Below are 18,176 nucleotides of genomic sequence, written 5' to 3'. Positions count from 1 at the left end.
GAAAGCAAGATCTCAAATGCTCCCTATTTTTTATTGTCTCTATTTTCCACCTTTCTCTTCTACTTTCTTATATATATTCTCAATATTCTCTTCCAGTTCTTTCAATGATTTTTAAAAAATTTTTTCTATCATATTTTTATTTTTTAACATTTTTTCCAAACTTATTTTTACTATCCAAAAGGCCTTTTTGTATTTTAATCTCTGAATGTTTCCTTTTAAAAATAGCATTGTGCTCTTGGTCTGTAGGGCAATGGCTCCATCCTGTGTCCTGGGGATCTGGCACATAACCTGTGAGGCCTGGGCCATGCAGGCAGAGCTTGACCTCTGACCAGCCTTAGTCTTGGAGCAGCACCCTGAGGTCCTCCCAGAAACATGGCCAGAGAGGCAGTCTTATAAGGACCCATCACAACATTTTCTTGTCTGCCTTTTTTTCTTGAGAGGGACTCGCTGTCTTGCAGAGGATATCTTGAGGCAGTTTTCCCATCTGCCTCTGGTTTCTCTGAGATCTGAGACTGTCTTGCCCCACTTAGGGCACCGCTGCAGGCTATGAATTGCTTAGCTCCTCAGCAACAAACAGAGTGTCCCATCAATCCTCTTCATCTTTTACTTTGTCCTTACCCTGCACAAAGACCATGGGGACTGGGCACCTTTGACTACTCTCTTTTTCATTGTCTATGAAGTAATAAGCTGCCTGAATCACAGAGAGCTCGTTGTTTTTCTTTACCAGCTAAATCTGCCTACTTGGCCCTGGCCCTGGCCTTTTGCTTGTTAGTTTCATGGATGTAACATTTTACCTCTCTGAGGATGTTAATTTTAGTGGTTATTTTCAAGTTGTCTTCTACTTTTTGCCTTCTAGTTCCTTCAAGTTAATTTTTTTCTTGTTTCCCTCTCTATCTGATGTTTCTCAAATTCTCTTAACTCTTTGGTGATGTTTGGCTGTTTTCATATGTATGTATGTATGTATGTATGTATGTATGTATATATATGAGTAAGACACTAAAAAGCTGATTGAGAGCTCTCTTTGTGAATTAGGCTCATTAATTGGTAGAATTCACTTTTCCCTCGGGCTGGCTGAGGCTATCCACAGTTCACTCTGAAGGCTTTTTACTGGCTTCTCGTATTTTCATAGACTAACCCTGCCCTTAACTCCACGTGGTATGCCTGAGTTTATGCCTGTGGCCTTGGTGAATGAAGACCAGCTTTCATGTTTCACCCACTGTATTCTGTCTTTGGAGGAATGTGGGATCTTCGTTACTGAACCTTGCTGGGATTTGTGTTTAGAATCAAGTTGCTTCTTGGTTTCCTATAGGCCCCCTTGGGTTGAACCTTCTTCATCAATGAAGTCAATTCCCCTCAATTATTTGTGTTTCAACTGCCAAAATTTTCTTAACCAATCTGTCTATTGATCTAAATGGGTTAGTCCTTTCAATATCTATACTTGTTATTTTGGAGGACTTTGATGAGGGAACAGTGGCAAATGTTGTATTTAGTATTCTTTGTTTAAGCAGATGTTATTTGATTCCTTAACCTGTTTTTGCTTTGTCAATATTAAGAGGTGTGTTTTTTTTCTAACTCTAAATTTAATGGAGAATCTTGATCATGAATGGGAAGGTGTGAGAGAAAGATGGACAAGGATGACAGCAGGTGAGAAAGGGATACTAGCAGCAGGCAATGACACTCGGTTATGCAGGCGGTCATGTGTGTTTTTTTCACTCCAGTAACTTTTAGTAAAATACGTGTTGATGTTAGTTATTTGTTGTTTATGTTCGCAGATATGCAGTATGTTATCTGATTATATCTTTTCACATCCTTTTCCTTTTAATTTCAAGAACATTTACTTGAATTATTGTAGTATTTGTTCTTGTCTCTTGCTTTGGTTTTCTTGTAATTTACATTGGGTTTGACTATCTTCGATACTGTATATGTATGTCACTTTCTTGTGAATCTTTTTTATTCTCATTTTGAGTTTAAAATTTTTCATTTTTCACCTAATTCTCTTAAGGTACTATCTGTTGTACTAGTATTTATTCACTCTTATGTTCGTTCTATGTTAGTTTCTACTTGTGAAATGATTTTTTTTTTCTTTCTCATTCTTCCCTGAGTTATCTCATATCTAATTCCAGTTCATGTTGTTTTAAGGGTTTGTATCATTTTCTTAATAATGTTAATCTCATTTTAAAGTACAAGGTAGTAAGTAGTTTTGATATGTTCTGTGGGTCTGTCTTTCTGGTTGCTTTTATTGTCAGTCGAGATATTATTCTGCTCATTATCTTTCTCTCTTATTTATAACAATCTTGCATAGGATTTGACTTTAATACTTTTGTACCTTATTTTTATGCGAAGCCCTTTTTCTGACCTTTTAGAAGGAACCTGGTTCAGTTTGGTTTTTCTACTTTAATGCTCACTTGCCCTTTTGTACTCTAATGTTCAAAACATTGTCCTTGCTTTCTAAGTTTGCCTGACTTTCCTCCTCCCCCCACTTTTACCTGGACTTCTCTATCCTGCTTATTTTGATTCAATAACCAGTTGATTCTTCTTTGTGTGGGACTCTGTCCTGGAAGGGCCCCCTGGTTGGCCAGTTTCCGGGAGTTCTCAGCGGGTAGGCTGATCCAGCTCTTTTCAGACCTTACACCTTGCATTCACCTGCTCTGATTAGAGGCAGAGCCCCTCCCACTTTTGGTAGTCTCAGATTGGCTTGCTATCACTTCTACTAATTCTCCTAGAATCAGGCCTATTAGATGCCCAGTTGGCGGCCCTTTGGCTTCCCCTACAGTAGTGCTGATATTATGAAGATCCTATGACTTGGTGGTGGTTTCTTCTAACATGCTTATATTTGGGAGTTATGGGATATACCTATATTTTGTTTTATTTTAAGTGTTATGTTGTCCATGGGTTTTTGTTTTTCTTTCTATTGCTCTGCCTAGTTTATGTAGGGAATTGGAGAGATTAAAAAAGCCTTTGCTACCACTACCTTCCCGGGATACTCATGTGTTTTCATCTTAAAATATGTATTCAGTCTTTATTATATACAAATAATAATGTATTGTATATCAAGGAGAGCTAATTTATATGTAAATATCTTACTGAATTATTTACAAATTATTTTGTAAATATGTGTTCTTTAAATTATTTTGTAAATATGTATTCTTTAAATTATTTTGTTAATTATGACAAGACTTTCTTAAGTTTTTTTAAGTTATTTTCTTTAAATTTTAAAACCAAAGCCTGTTTATTCTACTTGGTAGGAGCAGTTGTTAGCCTGAAGGCAAAATAAGTTAATTCTGCTCCTTAATAGCAAAGGAATGTAGCATCATTAGGTATAATAGTTCATGTCAGTTTAAGGATTTTTAAAAAATCTATTAAGACTAAAACTCATTTATATAAAAAATATGGTATTATAGATTCAAAGGACCAGTATTTTAACATTATTTTAAAACTCTTTAGAAGTTTTAAAAGATTGGTTTTTTTCTTTGAACAGCTTATACTTATTGTCACTCTTCTGTTTTATTATATCTTCTCAGTCTGGAACCCATTTTCTCAAAGTCCAAAAGAGAACTGACTACATGTTTTGGTAGGTAACTGATTTTTCCCTCTAAATACATTTGAGGTAGGATTTTATTTTTATTTTTGGTTAATCCTCCCCTGAGGATATTTTTCCATTGAATTTTAGAGAGAGTGGAAGGGGAAGGGAGAGAGATATAGAGAGAAACATTTATGTGAAAGAAACGCATTGATTGGTTGCCTCCTTAACATGCCCTGACCCAGGCCAGGGATCCAGCCTGCAATCAAGGTATGTGCGCTTGACCGGAATCGAACCTGGGACCCTTCAGTCTGAGGGCCGATTCTCTATCCACTGAGCCAAACTGGCAAGGGCTGATGTAGGATTTTTAATAAGAATCTATCTTTAACCATGGCCAGTTGGCTTGGTTGGAGTGTCATCCCTTACACCAAAAAAGTTGTGGTTTTGATTCCCGGTGAGGGCACATGCCTAGGTTTTGGGTTCAATCTTGGCTTGGGGCATGGTAGGAGGCAACCTATCAATGTTTCTCTCTCACATCAATGTTCCTCTTTCTTTATCCCCCTCCCCCTTCCTCTCTCTAAAATCAGTAGGTATGTCATAGGGTGAGGCTAAAATATATTTGTTTAATTCTATCTTTAGTGTAATTAAAATCACCACCTTAATAAAAATCTGGTATTATTTCCTATCACATTTATTAGTGTTTACAAAATAAACAAAGAAAGACACAAATGAAAAACCTCTGTCTGAGATGAGATTCAGAACGTATCAGTACATACTACCACCTAAAATTTTCCCCTCTGTCCTTTGATGTAGCTGATAGCTATAAAACAACCTTTGGGGCATTAAAACACCTGTGTAATAGCTTATCTGGGGGATTTTTCTATTAGTAAACATGGCAGAAGAGAATATAATATCAAAAACACTAAGATATCAAATTAAAATCTGATTATGAAGTCCTTTGGCCTATTCATGGATATATAAACCTTCATGTTTATCTAAAAGTGTTTATTATGTTTATCTTATTTACAGCCAGATTTAAATATTAAAATACTGCATTTGTTGGGACAAGTTTCATGTTTTATAGTTCTTGCCATTCACATTAAAAATGTAAATGGAATACTTATACATTCCGAAGCCTGCAAAAAGGTTTTAGCTGCACACTAGGTTAATCGTGCTGCTGCTGTAGTCACAGGAGAAAGAACCAAAGACAATTACTATAAATACAGCAGGGAGAGGACACTGTGGAGGACACGTAATCATCCGTGCTTGTTTTTCAAATACGTATTCATACAATTGGCTATTCTGTTTTAAATATATCTTAAGATGCCATCTTTCCTCACCGAATCTGTAGATCCTTTGTCAGAAGTTAATGTGAATTTTAACCTATGGCAAAAAATCAGTCTTAAATAACTTACTCTTTTCCATGTTGAGTGAATGAATCATTCCATCCTGGTATAGAACATGGTTATGTCAACATATGACAACTGTAAGAACTCGGTTTTCATATTTCCATCTGTGTGTTAGTGTTAATTGATATCGTTAAATAGCGTGCTAGCCTTTAGTGAAGGACGGGCACTTTGCTAATAGCTTTTGGGCCCTAAAATGAATCTGTATTAGCTGCATTGATTGGGAATTCAGGAATCTTTAAATTATGGTTCTTCCTCACGTGTTTAAATGTTGTGAATTGTCGGTCTCGTTATAGCATTAAATGATTGAGGTGACATTGGTTAGTTACATTATATAAATTTCATGTATACAACTGGATTATCCAACAGCTGTATTCTCTATTGTGTGCTCGCCACCTGTAGTGCAGTCTTTTTCTGTCACCATATATTTGGTCCCCTTTATCCTTTTCATCCTCTTCCCGCTCCCTCTTCCACTCTGGTAACCACTGTTCTGCTGTCTGTCTATGAGTTTGTTTGTTCGTTTGTTGCTTTTTGTTTTATATCCCACATATGAGTGAAATCATATGGTTCTTGTTCTTTTCTGTCTGACTTATTTCACTTTTTTAGTCTGATACTGTAACAATCCATCCATGTTGTCCCAAATGGCAGTATTTCATCAATTTCTATGGCAGAGTAGTGTTCCACTGTGTGTGTGTGTGTGTGTGTGTGTGTGTGTGTGTGTGTACCACATCTTTATCCAATCATCTTTTAAAGGACACTTTGTTTATTCTATATGTTGGCTAATGTGAATAATGAATGTTGCAATGAATGTAGGAGGTACATATATCTTTACAAATAAATGTTTTCAAAATTTGGGGGTAGATATCCAGAAGAGGCAATGCTGGATCATATGGCATCTCTCTTAATTTTTTGAGGAGCACCTCCATGCTGTTTTCCATAATAGCTATGCCAGTTTACATTCCCACCAGCAGTGTGCAAGGCTTCCCTTTTCTCCACTCCTCTCCAACACTTCTGATTCTTGTCTTGGTGAGAATAGCCATTCTCACAAGTGTGAGGTGCAGTCTCATTCAGATTTGGATTTGCATTTTTCTTATAAATAGTGATGTTGAGCATCTTTCCATATATCTATTGGCCATCTTCGTTTTCCTTGGGAAAGTGTCTGTTCAGGTCCTCTGCCCATTTTTAATGAGATTTGTGTTTTCCTGTTGTGTTATATGAGTTCTTTACATATTTTGGATATTAGCTTCTTATTGGCGGTATCATTTACAAATGTATTTTCCCATTTGGTTGATTGCCTTTTGTTTTGTTGATGGAGTCTTTTGCTGTGCAGAAACTTTTTTTTTTTAAATATATTTTATTGATTTTTTACAGAGAGAAGGGGAGAGGGATAGAAAGTCAGAGACATCGATGAAAGAGAAACATCTATCAGCTGCCTCTTGCACTCCCCCTACTGGGGATGTGCCTGCAACCAAGGTACATGCCCTTGACCAGAATCGAACCTGGGACCCTTGAGTCCACAGGCTGACGCTCTATCCGCTGAGCCAAACCGGTTAGGGCTGTGCAGAAACTTTTTAGTTTGATGTAGTCCCATTTATTTATTTTTGCTTTTATTTTCCTTTCCATTGGGATCAAGTTCACTAAAACCTCTGTGAGAACAAGGTCCTTAACTTTAGTGTCTTTGTTTTCTTCTACATGTTTTTATTGTTTCAGGTCTTATTTTCAAGTCTGTAATCCATTTTGAGTTAATTTTTGTGTATGATGTCAGCAGTTTGGTTTCATTCTTTTGCATATGTTTTTCCAGCTCCATTTATTGAAAAGGCTTTCCTTCCTCCATTATATGTTTTTGGCTTTTTTGTCAAACATTAGTTGTCCATATATGTGTGAGTTTATTTCTGGGCTCTCAATTCTGTTTCATTGGTCTGTGTGTCTGTTTTTTCTGCCAATACCATACTGTTTTGATTATTGTAGCTTTGTAGTATAGTTTGAAGTCAGGGATTATGATGCTTCTGGCCTTCCCTCCCCCCCCCCCCCCCCGCCCCCCTTAGCATTGCTTTGACTATTCAAGGTCTTTCATGGTTCCATACAAATTTGAGAAATTTTTGTTCTATTTCTTTGAAAAATGCCATTGGTATTTTGATGGAGCTTGCATGAAATATGTATATTGCTTTAGGTAATATAGCTATTTTAGCAATGTTGATTCTCCCAATCCGTGAACATATACTATCTTTCCATTTATTTGTGTCTTCAATTTCTTTCAACAATGTCTTATAGTTTTCAGTGTACAGATTCTTCACTTTATTTGTTAAGTGTATTCCTAGGTATTTTGTCATTTTTGTTACAATTGTAAATAAGATTGTTCTTTTCTTTTCTGATATTTCATTGTTAGTATACAGAAATTCAGTGAGTTATCAATTGTAAGCACATATTATAAATTAGTTTTAAATTGTTTGCATTTATTAGCTGAATATTATCAGAAAATAGAGTTTTAAATGGTAGGAAAATGAGGTTTATATATAGAACTTATGGAACTACCAAATGGATAGGAAACAGGGGTGAGGCTCCCCACATGAGCTTGGTTGATATGTCTACTTTAAACCAGCCCGACCTGACCAACTTTTTTTTTTTTTTCTAAATATATTCTTATTGATTTCAGAGAGGGAGAGAGAAAGAAACATCAATGGTGAGAGAGAATCATAGGTTCGCTGCCTCCTGCACGTCCCACACTGGGGATTGAGTCTGCAACCCAGCTTGTGCCCTGACCAAGAATTGAACCTTGATCTCCTGGTTCCTAGGTCAATGCTTAACCACTGAGCAACACTGGCTGGGCCTGACCAACTTTTTTTTTAAGGCTAAAATTATCCTTTTTCCTTTTTAAAAAATATTTTTTCCCTTTATTGATTAAGATATTAGAAATGTGTCCTTATCCCCCCAATGTCCCCTCATCCCCCCAATCCTGCCCTCACCCTCACCCCCTATTGTCCACATCCATCACTTATGCTTATATGCATGCATACAAGTTCTTTGGTTGATCTCTCCCCCTCACCCCCACCCTCCCCTACCTTCCCTCTGAGTTTTGAGTATCTGATTGATGCTTCTCTGTCTCTACATCTGTTTTTGTTCATCAGTTTATGTTGTTCATTATAATCCACAAATGAGTGAGAGCATGTGATATTTATCTTTCTCTGACTGACTTATTTCACTTAGCATAATGTTCTCCATCTCCATCCATGCTGTTGCAAATGGTAGGAGTTACTTCGTTTTTATAGCAGCGTAGTATTCCATTGTGTAGATGTGCCAAAGTTTTTTAATCCATTCATCTGATGATGGACACTTAGGCTGATTCCAAATCTTAGCTATGGTGAATTGTGCTGCTATGAACATAGGGATGCATATATCCTTTCGGATTGGTGTTTCTGGTTTCTTGGGATATATTCCTAAAAGTGGGATCACTGGGTCAAATGGGGGTTCCATTTTTAGTTTTTTGAGGAAACTCCATACTGTTCTCCACAGTGGCTGCACCAGTCTGCATTCCCACCAGCAGTACATGAGGGTTCCTTTTTCTCCGCATCCTCACCAGCATTTGTCATTTGTAGATTTGTTGATGATAGCCATTCTGACAGGTGTGAGATGGTACCTCATTGTCGTTTTGATTTGCATCTCTCGGATGATTAGTGACTTTGAGCATGTTTTCATATGTCTCTCAGCCTTATGTATGTCCTCTTTCAAAAAGTGTCTATTTAGGTTCGTTGCCCATTTTTTGATTGGATTGTTTATCTTCCTTTTGTTAAGTTGTATGAGTTCCCTGTAAATGTTGGAGATTAAACCTTTATCAGAGATATCATTGGCAAATATGTTCTCCCATGCAGTGGGTTTTCTTGTTGTTTTGTTGATGGTTTCTTTTGCTGTGCAGAAGCTTTTTATTTTGATGTAGTCCCATTTGTTTATTTTCCCTTTAGTTTCCATTGCCCTAGGAGCTGTGTTGGTGAAGAAATTCCTTCGGCATATATCTGAGATTTTGCTACCTGTGGATTCCTCTAATATTTTTAAGTTTCCCATCTTACGTTTAAGTCCTTTATCCATTTTGAGTTTATTTTTGTGTATGGTGTAAGTTGGTGGTCTAGTTTCATTATTTTGCATGTGTCTGACCAAATTTCCCAGCACCATTTATTGAAGAGACTGTCTTGACTCCATTGTAAGTTCTTGCCTCCTTTGTCAAATATTAATTGAGCATAGTGTTTTGGGTCGATTTCTGGGTTCTCTATTCTATTCCATTGGTCTATATGTCTGTTCTTGTGCCAGTAGCAGGCAGTTTTGAGAACAGTGGCTTTGTAATACAGCTTGATATCTGGTATTGAGATCCCTCCTACTTTGTTCTTCTTTCTCAGGATCGCAGCAGCTATTAGGGGTTTGTTTGTTTGTTTGTTTTATTCCAGATGAATTTTTGGAGAGATCCTTCTAGGTCTGTGAAATGTGCTGTTGGTATTTTAATGGGGAGTGCATTGAATCTATAGATTGCTTTGGGTAGTATGGACATTTTGATGATGTTGATTCTTCCAATCCATGAACACAGTATGTTCTTCCATCTGTTTATGTCTTCCTCTATCTCTTTTTTCAATGTCCTCTAGTTTTCTGGGTAGAGGTCTTTTACCTCCTTAGTTAAATTTATTCCTAGGTATCTTATTTTTTTTGGTGCAATGGTAAGTGGGATTGTTTTTTTTAAATTTCTCTTTCTGTAAGTTCACTATTGGCGTATACAAATGCCATAGATTTCTTGGCGTTAATTTTGTATCCTGCTACATTGCCAAATTCATTTATTAGGTCTAATAAATTTTTGATGGAGTCTTTAGGGTTTTCTAAGTACAGTATCATGTCATCTGAGAATAATGACAATTTTACTTCTTCTTTTCCAATTTGGATGCCTTTTATTTCTTCTTCTTGTCTGATGGCTTTGGCTAGCATTTCCAGTACTATGTCGAACAGGAATGGTGAAAGTGGGCATCCCTGTCTTGTTCCTGTTCTTAGGGGAAATGGTTTTAGTTTTTGCTCATTGAATATGATGTTGGTTGTGGGTTTGTCATATATGGCTTTTATTATGTTGAGGTATGATCCCTCTATTCCCACTCTGCTGAGAGTTTTTATCAAGAAAGGATGTTGGACTTTGTCAAATGCTTATTCTGCATCAATCAATGTGACCAACTTTTTTAGTAAATCTTTTTGGTCTTTTTTTCCCTTTCTTCTTCCACCTCACTATTAACTCTTTCTTTTGCTCTTCTTCTATTTTCCTGTCCTGCACTTTCTTCCCTAACCGATTATTATTTGAGATAAAGTTTTTTATTCTTTGTTGTATTCTGAACCTGTACACTTAAAAATTTTTTTAAATGTCAAAAGTACGTTGTTTAAAAACCTGTTTTTCATTTTTAGTGTAGATAACTGAAAATTTATAATAGTAAACCAGGGAAATAGAATTTCTGATTGAAGGGGCTATTAAAGGTCTAGTTCAAAATGCCAACATGTTTATTGCATATGACTTTGCAAAAAATTTATTATTGAATTAGTATTTTTCATTACAAGAAAAGATTAAAGTTTTATATTATGCCACCTCCTTTCATCATTCCCCATAGTAATTGCACATTCCACTCAAATATGAATTCTCTTCCTCTAGATGATTTGGAGTTCAGAGGTTTTTTTAAAAAAAGCTTTGTTTCCTAATTCCTAATATTTTTCTTTCTCATTTGCAGCATTATACGTGTATTGCAGATAACTTGGACAAAAGAGGAGGTATAGAGAAGAATTCCAGTATGTAGATTTAACTTCTAATTTTCTTTCCTTTTTTCTAATACTTATTATCTGTTGATAAATTAGGAGTACACACAGGCGTATGCACCCGGGTGCGTGTACACACACACACACACACACACACACGAGATACTCAGTGTTGGCAAGACTATAAAGAGGAGAAAGGTACAAAGCAAACAATTGCGGAGGAAAAGCATTTGCACAAATATGAAAACCATTGGTTGATGTATTTATGATATCACAATCTAGTATGTATAATCAAGAAATTATAAAGTGTCAGTATCTTAGAATTGTGTATGAACTGTGGTCGCTGATTACTTAAGCTCAGAGGATGCGGAGTGGTGGGAGATGTGCGGAGGAGGCACCGCCAATAGGGAGAAATGACAGCTTGCGGGAGAGAAGTGATAGTGGCGAGGTCCTTAGAGACTGTTCAGTGCAGAGGCAAATAGTATCACAACAGGAGTTTTGTTTGCTCCAAGTTCGACACTTCAGTATGGTAATTGATGTGTCTAATGAGCCAGTCTGCAAGTAACACGTGCAATTGTGTGCAAAGACATTTTATTGTAAAATGTGTAAAAAAAAAAGTTGTTTTGGTGTGAGGCGGGTAGGCGGCTTCTTTTCTTGAGTTACTGAATAAACGAGGCACCATCTTCAGATATTTGAACATGTCTGTGATATGCACTTACATTTTATTTGAGTCCTAGTTGCAGTCAAACTCTTTGTTTGCTGGAACAATAGAATAAAGGAAATGGACCTGTGCACTCTATGGTAGATGGATGGCCACTTAATGTTATTCGAAGCATACGATATGTTTATCACTGAGAGCTGAAATTAGCCCTAAACTAGTGGGCTGTGTTTGACATTTTAAAGGTATAAACTCAGTGAGAAATCGAATTAAGGAGAGCAGGCTTTTATGCTTGGCAGGTCTAGGTGGCGCATTTACTTGACATATGTTGCTTATATTACTCTCTTGGCAGATTCTCCAAATATCGTGTTGTTTTTTTTTTATGGCAATACTTTTATATGAACAAGTTTTTTTGTTTTTGTTTTTTTTAAGGTTGACTGCAGTTAACCTTAAGGTTGACTGTAGTACGGTCAAAACAAAACATATACTCTGTATATGACAAATGTTAGTATTATAACTTATCTGAAACGGTTCAGTTGCACTGCAGTCAAGAAATGGAACTTTTTGTTCACCATGAGTTTGCCGCCTCTAGCTTCCTCACAATTCAGTGCAGTGTTGCAATCAATGAACACTTTTCTGAGTGCCCTGTTTGAAATGTTTGTGTTTCTATGATCTTTGGAGGAGAGCTCCCAAATTATATTTCCATATCTAGTCCCTGTAAGCATTTAAATTTGACTTATCAAAGCAATGAATAATCTTTCATTTGTGGCAGAATGTTTAATAAACAGCACCGAAGTGACATCATGGAAACACAAGAAGCTTAAGATGTTCTGTTAATGTTTTAAATCTGTATCTTTTTTTTAATTTAAGATGGGGGGTAGGAAAGAAAAGAGAACTTCAGATTTTTATGTTTAATCGAACAAACAGCATGTGCTGACAAGTAATAAATAACAGCAGTCCGAAGTGACTAAATAAATTGCTTTCCACAAGCAATGATTCATCTTCTGTCTTTCATTGCCATCAGGCTAGGAGACAGCTTCTTTTTGTCAGCTTATAGGGAAAAATTTGATAGTATAACACTCCTGTTTCTGTTCCCGCAATAGAAGCTCATTATCTTCTATAGTAGCTGCATTTTAAAATATTTAAATACAATAATTAAGTCTCATTTGGTTGTTCATTTACCTAAAACTTTGTGAAGCTCTAATTGCTCAGTCTTTTTGGTGTTTTGCAATATTCTGGTAAAATCACTCCCCCTAATTTTTTCATCTTGGTAAACACTTCTTGAACACTTATATAGAATGCATACTCTGCTGTTGTCCGGTGTTCTATAAATGTCAGTCAGGTCAGGTTGCTCAATGGTGTTGTTCAAATCTTCTATATTCTGACTGATTTTCTGCCTATATTTCTTTACTTACTGAGAGAGGGTATATCGTTTTTGCAGCATAACAAATTACCAAAAATTGGGCTTAAGACAGCACACATTTATTATCTCACAGTTTCCATGAGTCAGGAACCTGGGGAAGATGTAGCCGGTCCTTTGCTCAGGGTCGCAGAAGAATGCAATCAAGGTGTCAGCTGGGGCTGTGGTCTCCTCTGAGGCTTGGCAGCCTTCCAAGCCCAACCAGGTGGTTGTTGGCAAAATTCACTTCCATGCAGCTGTAGAACCCGTGGAAGCCTGGTTTTCCAAAGAGTCTCTGACTTCTTCCATCTTTAACCTCCAGATCCTGTGTTGAAGGGCCCACCTGATTAGGTCAGACCTGCTCAGGATAATTCTCTTAATTAACTCAACTGACAAGTGATCTCATTGGTGCAAAACCCTTCATTTTTGCCATATAACATAATGTAACAACAGGAATGAAATATCATATATTCCAGTCTTGTCTAGGAATTATACAGGGCATCAATAGCAAGGTTGAGAATTTTGGGGGTGCTCTTAAAATTCTGGCAACCACATAGGAATATTAAAATCTCCAACAATAATTTGTGAATTTGTTTATTTCCCCTTGTCATGCTGTCATTTTTGCTTCAAGTATTTTGAAACTTGTTACTAGGTGCATTGATGTCTAGGATTATTACATCTTCTTTAAAAATTGATCTCTTTATCATAATGAAATAACAGTATTTTCCCCAGTAATGCCCTTTGCTTTGAAATCTTTCTTTTTCCTGTTTGTAATATAACAACTTCTGCTTTCTGATTTTCTTCTTACTTTTAATCCTCACCCAAGGATCTGTTTTTCATTGATTCTAGAGTGAGAAAGAAAGGGAGAGGGAGAAAGAGAAACATCGATCAGTTGCCGCCCGTATGCACTCTGACTGGGGATGGAACATGAAACCTGGGTATGTGGCCAGGCAGGAATTGAGCCCTCAGTCTTTCAGTGCACAGGATGATGCCCTACAACTGGGCCTCGCCGGCCAGGGCCACTTCTGCTTGGAATATTAATGTTGATTGCATGTAACATTATTATATTTAAAATTGCTTTTCTTGAAAAAAATGTTGAAAAAAATATTTTGATTAGTGTTAGTAGGGTATATCTTTTCCAATCTTTTCATCTATTTGTGTCTTAAGATTTAAGTTATGTTTCTTGTAGGCAGAAGATGGCCAGGTCTTCCTTTTCTATTCACTTTTACAATCTTGACCTTTTATTTATTTGTTAGATTTTCTTTACAGTGTATTTGTACGTAGCATAGCATTTGTAACACTGTCTCTCACCTTTTATATACCTTTTGCAATGTATTTCTATCATTTATTTTGACAGCTTTGTTGATATGTAATTTATAGACCTTAAAGTTCACCCTTTTAAAGTATACAGTTCAGAGGTTTTTATAGAGTTGCACATCCACCAACACTATCTGATTCCAGAACATTTTCATCACCCCCAAAAGAAACTTCATACCCATTAGCAGTCACTCCCCAGGCCCACCTTCCCCTGGTAACCACTGATATACTCTCAGTCTATGAATTTGCCTACTCTGGATATTTCATATAAATGGAATCATACAAGACATGGCTGTTTGTATCTGTCTTTTAAATATTTTATTGATTTTTTACAGAGAGGAAGGGTGAGGGATAGAGAGTTAGAAACATTGATGAGAGAGAAACATCGATCAGCTGCCTCCTGCACACTCCCTACTGGGGATGTGCCTGCAATCAAGGTACATGCCCTTGACCGGAATCGAACCTGGGACCCTTGAGTCCACAGGCTGACGCTCTATCCACTGAGCCAAACCAGTTAGGGCTGTCTTTTTTGTTTTTAAGGTTCATCCATGTTGTAGCATATGTCAGTACTTCATTCTTTTTTATGGCCAAATAATTTTCCATTGTGTGGATACATCACATTTTGTTTATCCATTCATTGGTTGACTATTGGGTTATTTCCATTTTTGGGCTACTGTGAATAATGCTGCTATGAACATTCACACACAGGTTTTTGAATGGACACCCACTTTCATTTCTCTGACAGTGGAATTGCTAGGTATATGTTTAGCTTTTTGATGAACTTACAGACTTTCCAAAATTACCGTATCGTTTGGCATTTCTACCAGCAATGTATCAGGGTTCCAATTTCCTTGCCATCATTTGTTATTGTTTGTCTTTTTTCTTTCAGTATTTTATTTTATTCTTTTAATCCTCACTTGAGGATATTTTTACATTGATTTTTAGAGAGAGTGGAAAAGAGAGGGAAAGACAGAGAAACATCGATGTGAGAGAACACATCGATTGGTTGCCTCCTGCACACACCCTGACCAGGGCCCGGGCCAGAAAGGAGCCTGCAACCCAACCAAGATATGTGCCCTCGACTGGAATAGAACCCGGGACCCTTCAGTCTGCAGGCCGATGCTCTATCCACTGAGCCAAACTGGCTAGGGCTCTTTCAGCATTTAAACATGTTGCTTCCCTGGGTTCTCACTGGCTTGTTTCCGGTGAGAAATCTCCTGTCATCATTGTCCCTCTGCACATAACGTCTTTCTCCGACTGCTCTTACAGTTTTCCTTATTATTGATTTTGAGCAATTTGATTAATATGTGATTTTGTTTCTAGTTTTCTTTATGTTTCTTGTGCTTCGGGATTCATTGGTATTTTGGATTTGTAAGTTTATTATTTTTATCAAATCTGGGAAATTTTAAGTGATAATTTTTTCAAATATTTATTATTGCTCCTTTTTTTCTTTTGGAGACTCCACTGATGCATGTATAATAGTGTACTTCAAATTTTTAATCAAAGCTCACTGATGCTCTGCTCATTTTTTAAAATTCTCTTTTCTCTCTGTCTTTCAAACTCACCAGTCTTTTATTCTGCAATATCTAACCTGCTGTTAACATCATATGATACATTTTTTATATTAAACATTGTAATTTTCAATTTAAGAAGTTGAATTTGTGTCTTTTTAGATCTTCCATGTCTTTGTTGAACATTTTGAATATATAAAAATAGTTATAATAACTTTTTTGTGGGTAGTGCAACATTTATTTTTTCTTTTATTTTTCAATCACAGTTTACATTCGATTTTAGTTTGTATCAGTTTCAGGTGTACAGCATGGTGCTTAGACAATCATATGCTTTACCAAGTCCCCAGCTATTTCCAGTAACACCTGGCAGCACGCACAGTTATATAATCACTTTTATTTATTTATTTATTTTAATTTAAATTCTTTATTGTTTAAAGTATTACATAAGTCTCCTTTCCCCGCATTGATCTCTCCCCAGCCATCCCCACCTCCCAGCACATGCCCTTACACCCTCCTCCCTACCCCTTCCCACTTCCCAGTGTCCATTGGTAAGCTCACATGCATGCATACACGTCCTTTGGTTGATCTCTTACCATCTCACCCCCGACTTTCCCACATAGGTTGGACAGTCTGTTTGATGCTTCTATGACTCTGGTTCTATTTTTGTTCATCAGTTTATGTTGTTCATTATAATCCACAAATGAGTGAGATCATGTGATATTTATCTTTCTCTGACTGGCTGATTTCGCTTAGCATAATGCTCTCCAGCTCCATCCATGCCGTTGCAAATGGTAAGAATTCCTTCTTTTTTACTGCAGCGTAGTATTCCATTGTGTAGATGTACCATAGTTTTCTAATCCATCCATCTGCTGATGGGCACTTAGTCTGTTTCCAAATCTTAGCTATTGTAAATTGTGTTGCTATGAACATAGGGGTGCATATATCCTTTCTGATTGGTGTTTCTGGTTTCTTGGGATATAGTACTAGAAATGGGGTTACTGGGTCAAATGGGAGTTCCATTTTTAATTTTTTGAGGGAATAGCATACTGTTTTCCACAGTGGCTGCACCAGTCTGCATTCCCACCAGCAGTTATATAATAACTTTTAAAAAGTCATTTTCTGCTTATTCTCTGTCAGTTCTGGGTTAGTTTCAATTGATGAAACTTTCTGCTAATGATGGGGTCATATTTTCTAGTGACTTTATAGGCCAGTTTTGATTGCATGGCAGACGCTGTGACTTTCACTTTGTTGGGTGCTGGATATTTGTATTCATCTAAATAGTCTTGAGTCTTTTTACTGAGGCACAGCTGAGTTATTTGTAAATAATTGGATCCTTCCCATTCTCGCCTTTAAGAATTGTTAGGTCCGCCGAAACCGGTTTGGCTCAGTGGATAGAGCGTCAGCCTGCGGACTGAAAGGTCCCGGGTTCGATACCGGTCAAGGGCATGTACCTGGGTTGCGGGCACATCCCCAGTGGGGGATGTGCAGGAGGCAGCTGATCGATGTTTCTCTCTCATCGATGTTTCTAACTCTCTCTCTCTCTCCCTTCCTCTCTGTAAAAAATCAATAAAATATATTTAAAAAAAAAAAAAAGAATTGTTAGGTCCGACTGGAACATGCTCATTCTAGGGCACATTCGTTCCCACCACTGATGGAACACCCTCTATGCACTCAGTGCCCCGTGAATCCCGAGGCTGCCCGTGGCGGTTGGAGCAGGCCCTCCTCCCAGCCTTGTGTGGTGCTGGGCGCTAGTACCTCCTGCCCTGGTGGTGGTTCTGTCCTGACCTTGGCAGCTTCCTCACGTGCATGCCCTGCTCAGTACTCAGCCGCATACCTGTGGGGGCCTCTGCCTTGCTCCAGAGTTCTCGCTCGTCTCGGGTGTAGAGTGTACCTCACAGTTTGTCTTCAATGAAGATTTTTCTGTGGCTGGTTTATGTTGACTTCTGTTCTTTTTTAAAAAATACACATATTTTTATTGATTTCAGAGAGGAAGGAAGAGGGAGAGAGAGATAGAAACATCAATGATGAGAGGGAATCATTGATTGGCTGCCTCCTGCACACCTCCTACTGGGGATCAAGCCCACAACCCAGGCCTGTGCCCTTGACCGGAATCAAACCTGGGACCCTCCAGTCAGCAGGCCTACGCTCTTTCCACTGAGCCAAACTAGCCAGGGCCTGACTTCTGTTCTTTAGGGTGTTTTTCTAATCTTGATAAATTTGGGTCAAAACTTATTCTCTTCAGGAGATCTTAAGCCTTGTCTGATTACTGTCTGATTCTGGAGACATGCTCATTTCTGTGTTTTGAAGAGGTAGAGAAGTAAAATGTCAGTTCGTCTCTCCATGGTCTGTTATGCAAGAGGGAGCTTGCTCTCGTAAGAGCATCAGTTCGCAGGACTGTCAGCTGGTAGTTGTTTGCGACCCTTCATTTCCTTTAACAGCCTGAGTTCCAAATTAGATTGTCATTTTTTCCCCTCTTAACTACTTCCTCATAAGCAGATAATGAATGTTGCTGGTAAATTTTTAAGAATCTCTTTAAGGCCTTCTTCATTTACAATGAAATACTGTGTTGTCATCTACTTTTCTTAGTATCAGAGGTAATGGA

The 18,176-nt window shown here is 37.5% G+C and overlaps 1 long non-coding RNA gene across 2 annotated transcripts in view; it reads left to right on the top strand.

The window, feature by feature from the left end:
• The first annotated feature begins 3,189 nt into the window (after positions 1 to 3,189).
• LOC118667596 overlaps positions 3,190 to 18,176 on the top strand; it is a 33,097-nt gene continuing 18,110 nt past the window's right edge. For both annotated transcript variants that reach the window (XR_004971334.1, XR_004971333.1), the window contains exons 1-2: positions 3,190 to 3,571; positions 10,665 to 10,722. This is a non-coding gene — a long non-coding RNA (uncharacterized LOC118667596). The remainder of the gene's footprint in view (positions 3,572 to 10,664; positions 10,723 to 18,176) is intronic.

Source organism: Myotis myotis, unplaced genomic scaffold, assembly GCF_014108235.1.
Source record: "Myotis myotis isolate mMyoMyo1 unplaced genomic scaffold, mMyoMyo1.p scaffold_m19_p_12, whole genome shotgun sequence".
Classification (NCBI taxonomy): Eukaryota; Metazoa; Chordata; class Mammalia; order Chiroptera; family Vespertilionidae; genus Myotis; species Myotis myotis.
Note: the sequence above shows the minus strand (reverse complement) of the source record. Positions and strands in the feature narration are given on the sequence as shown.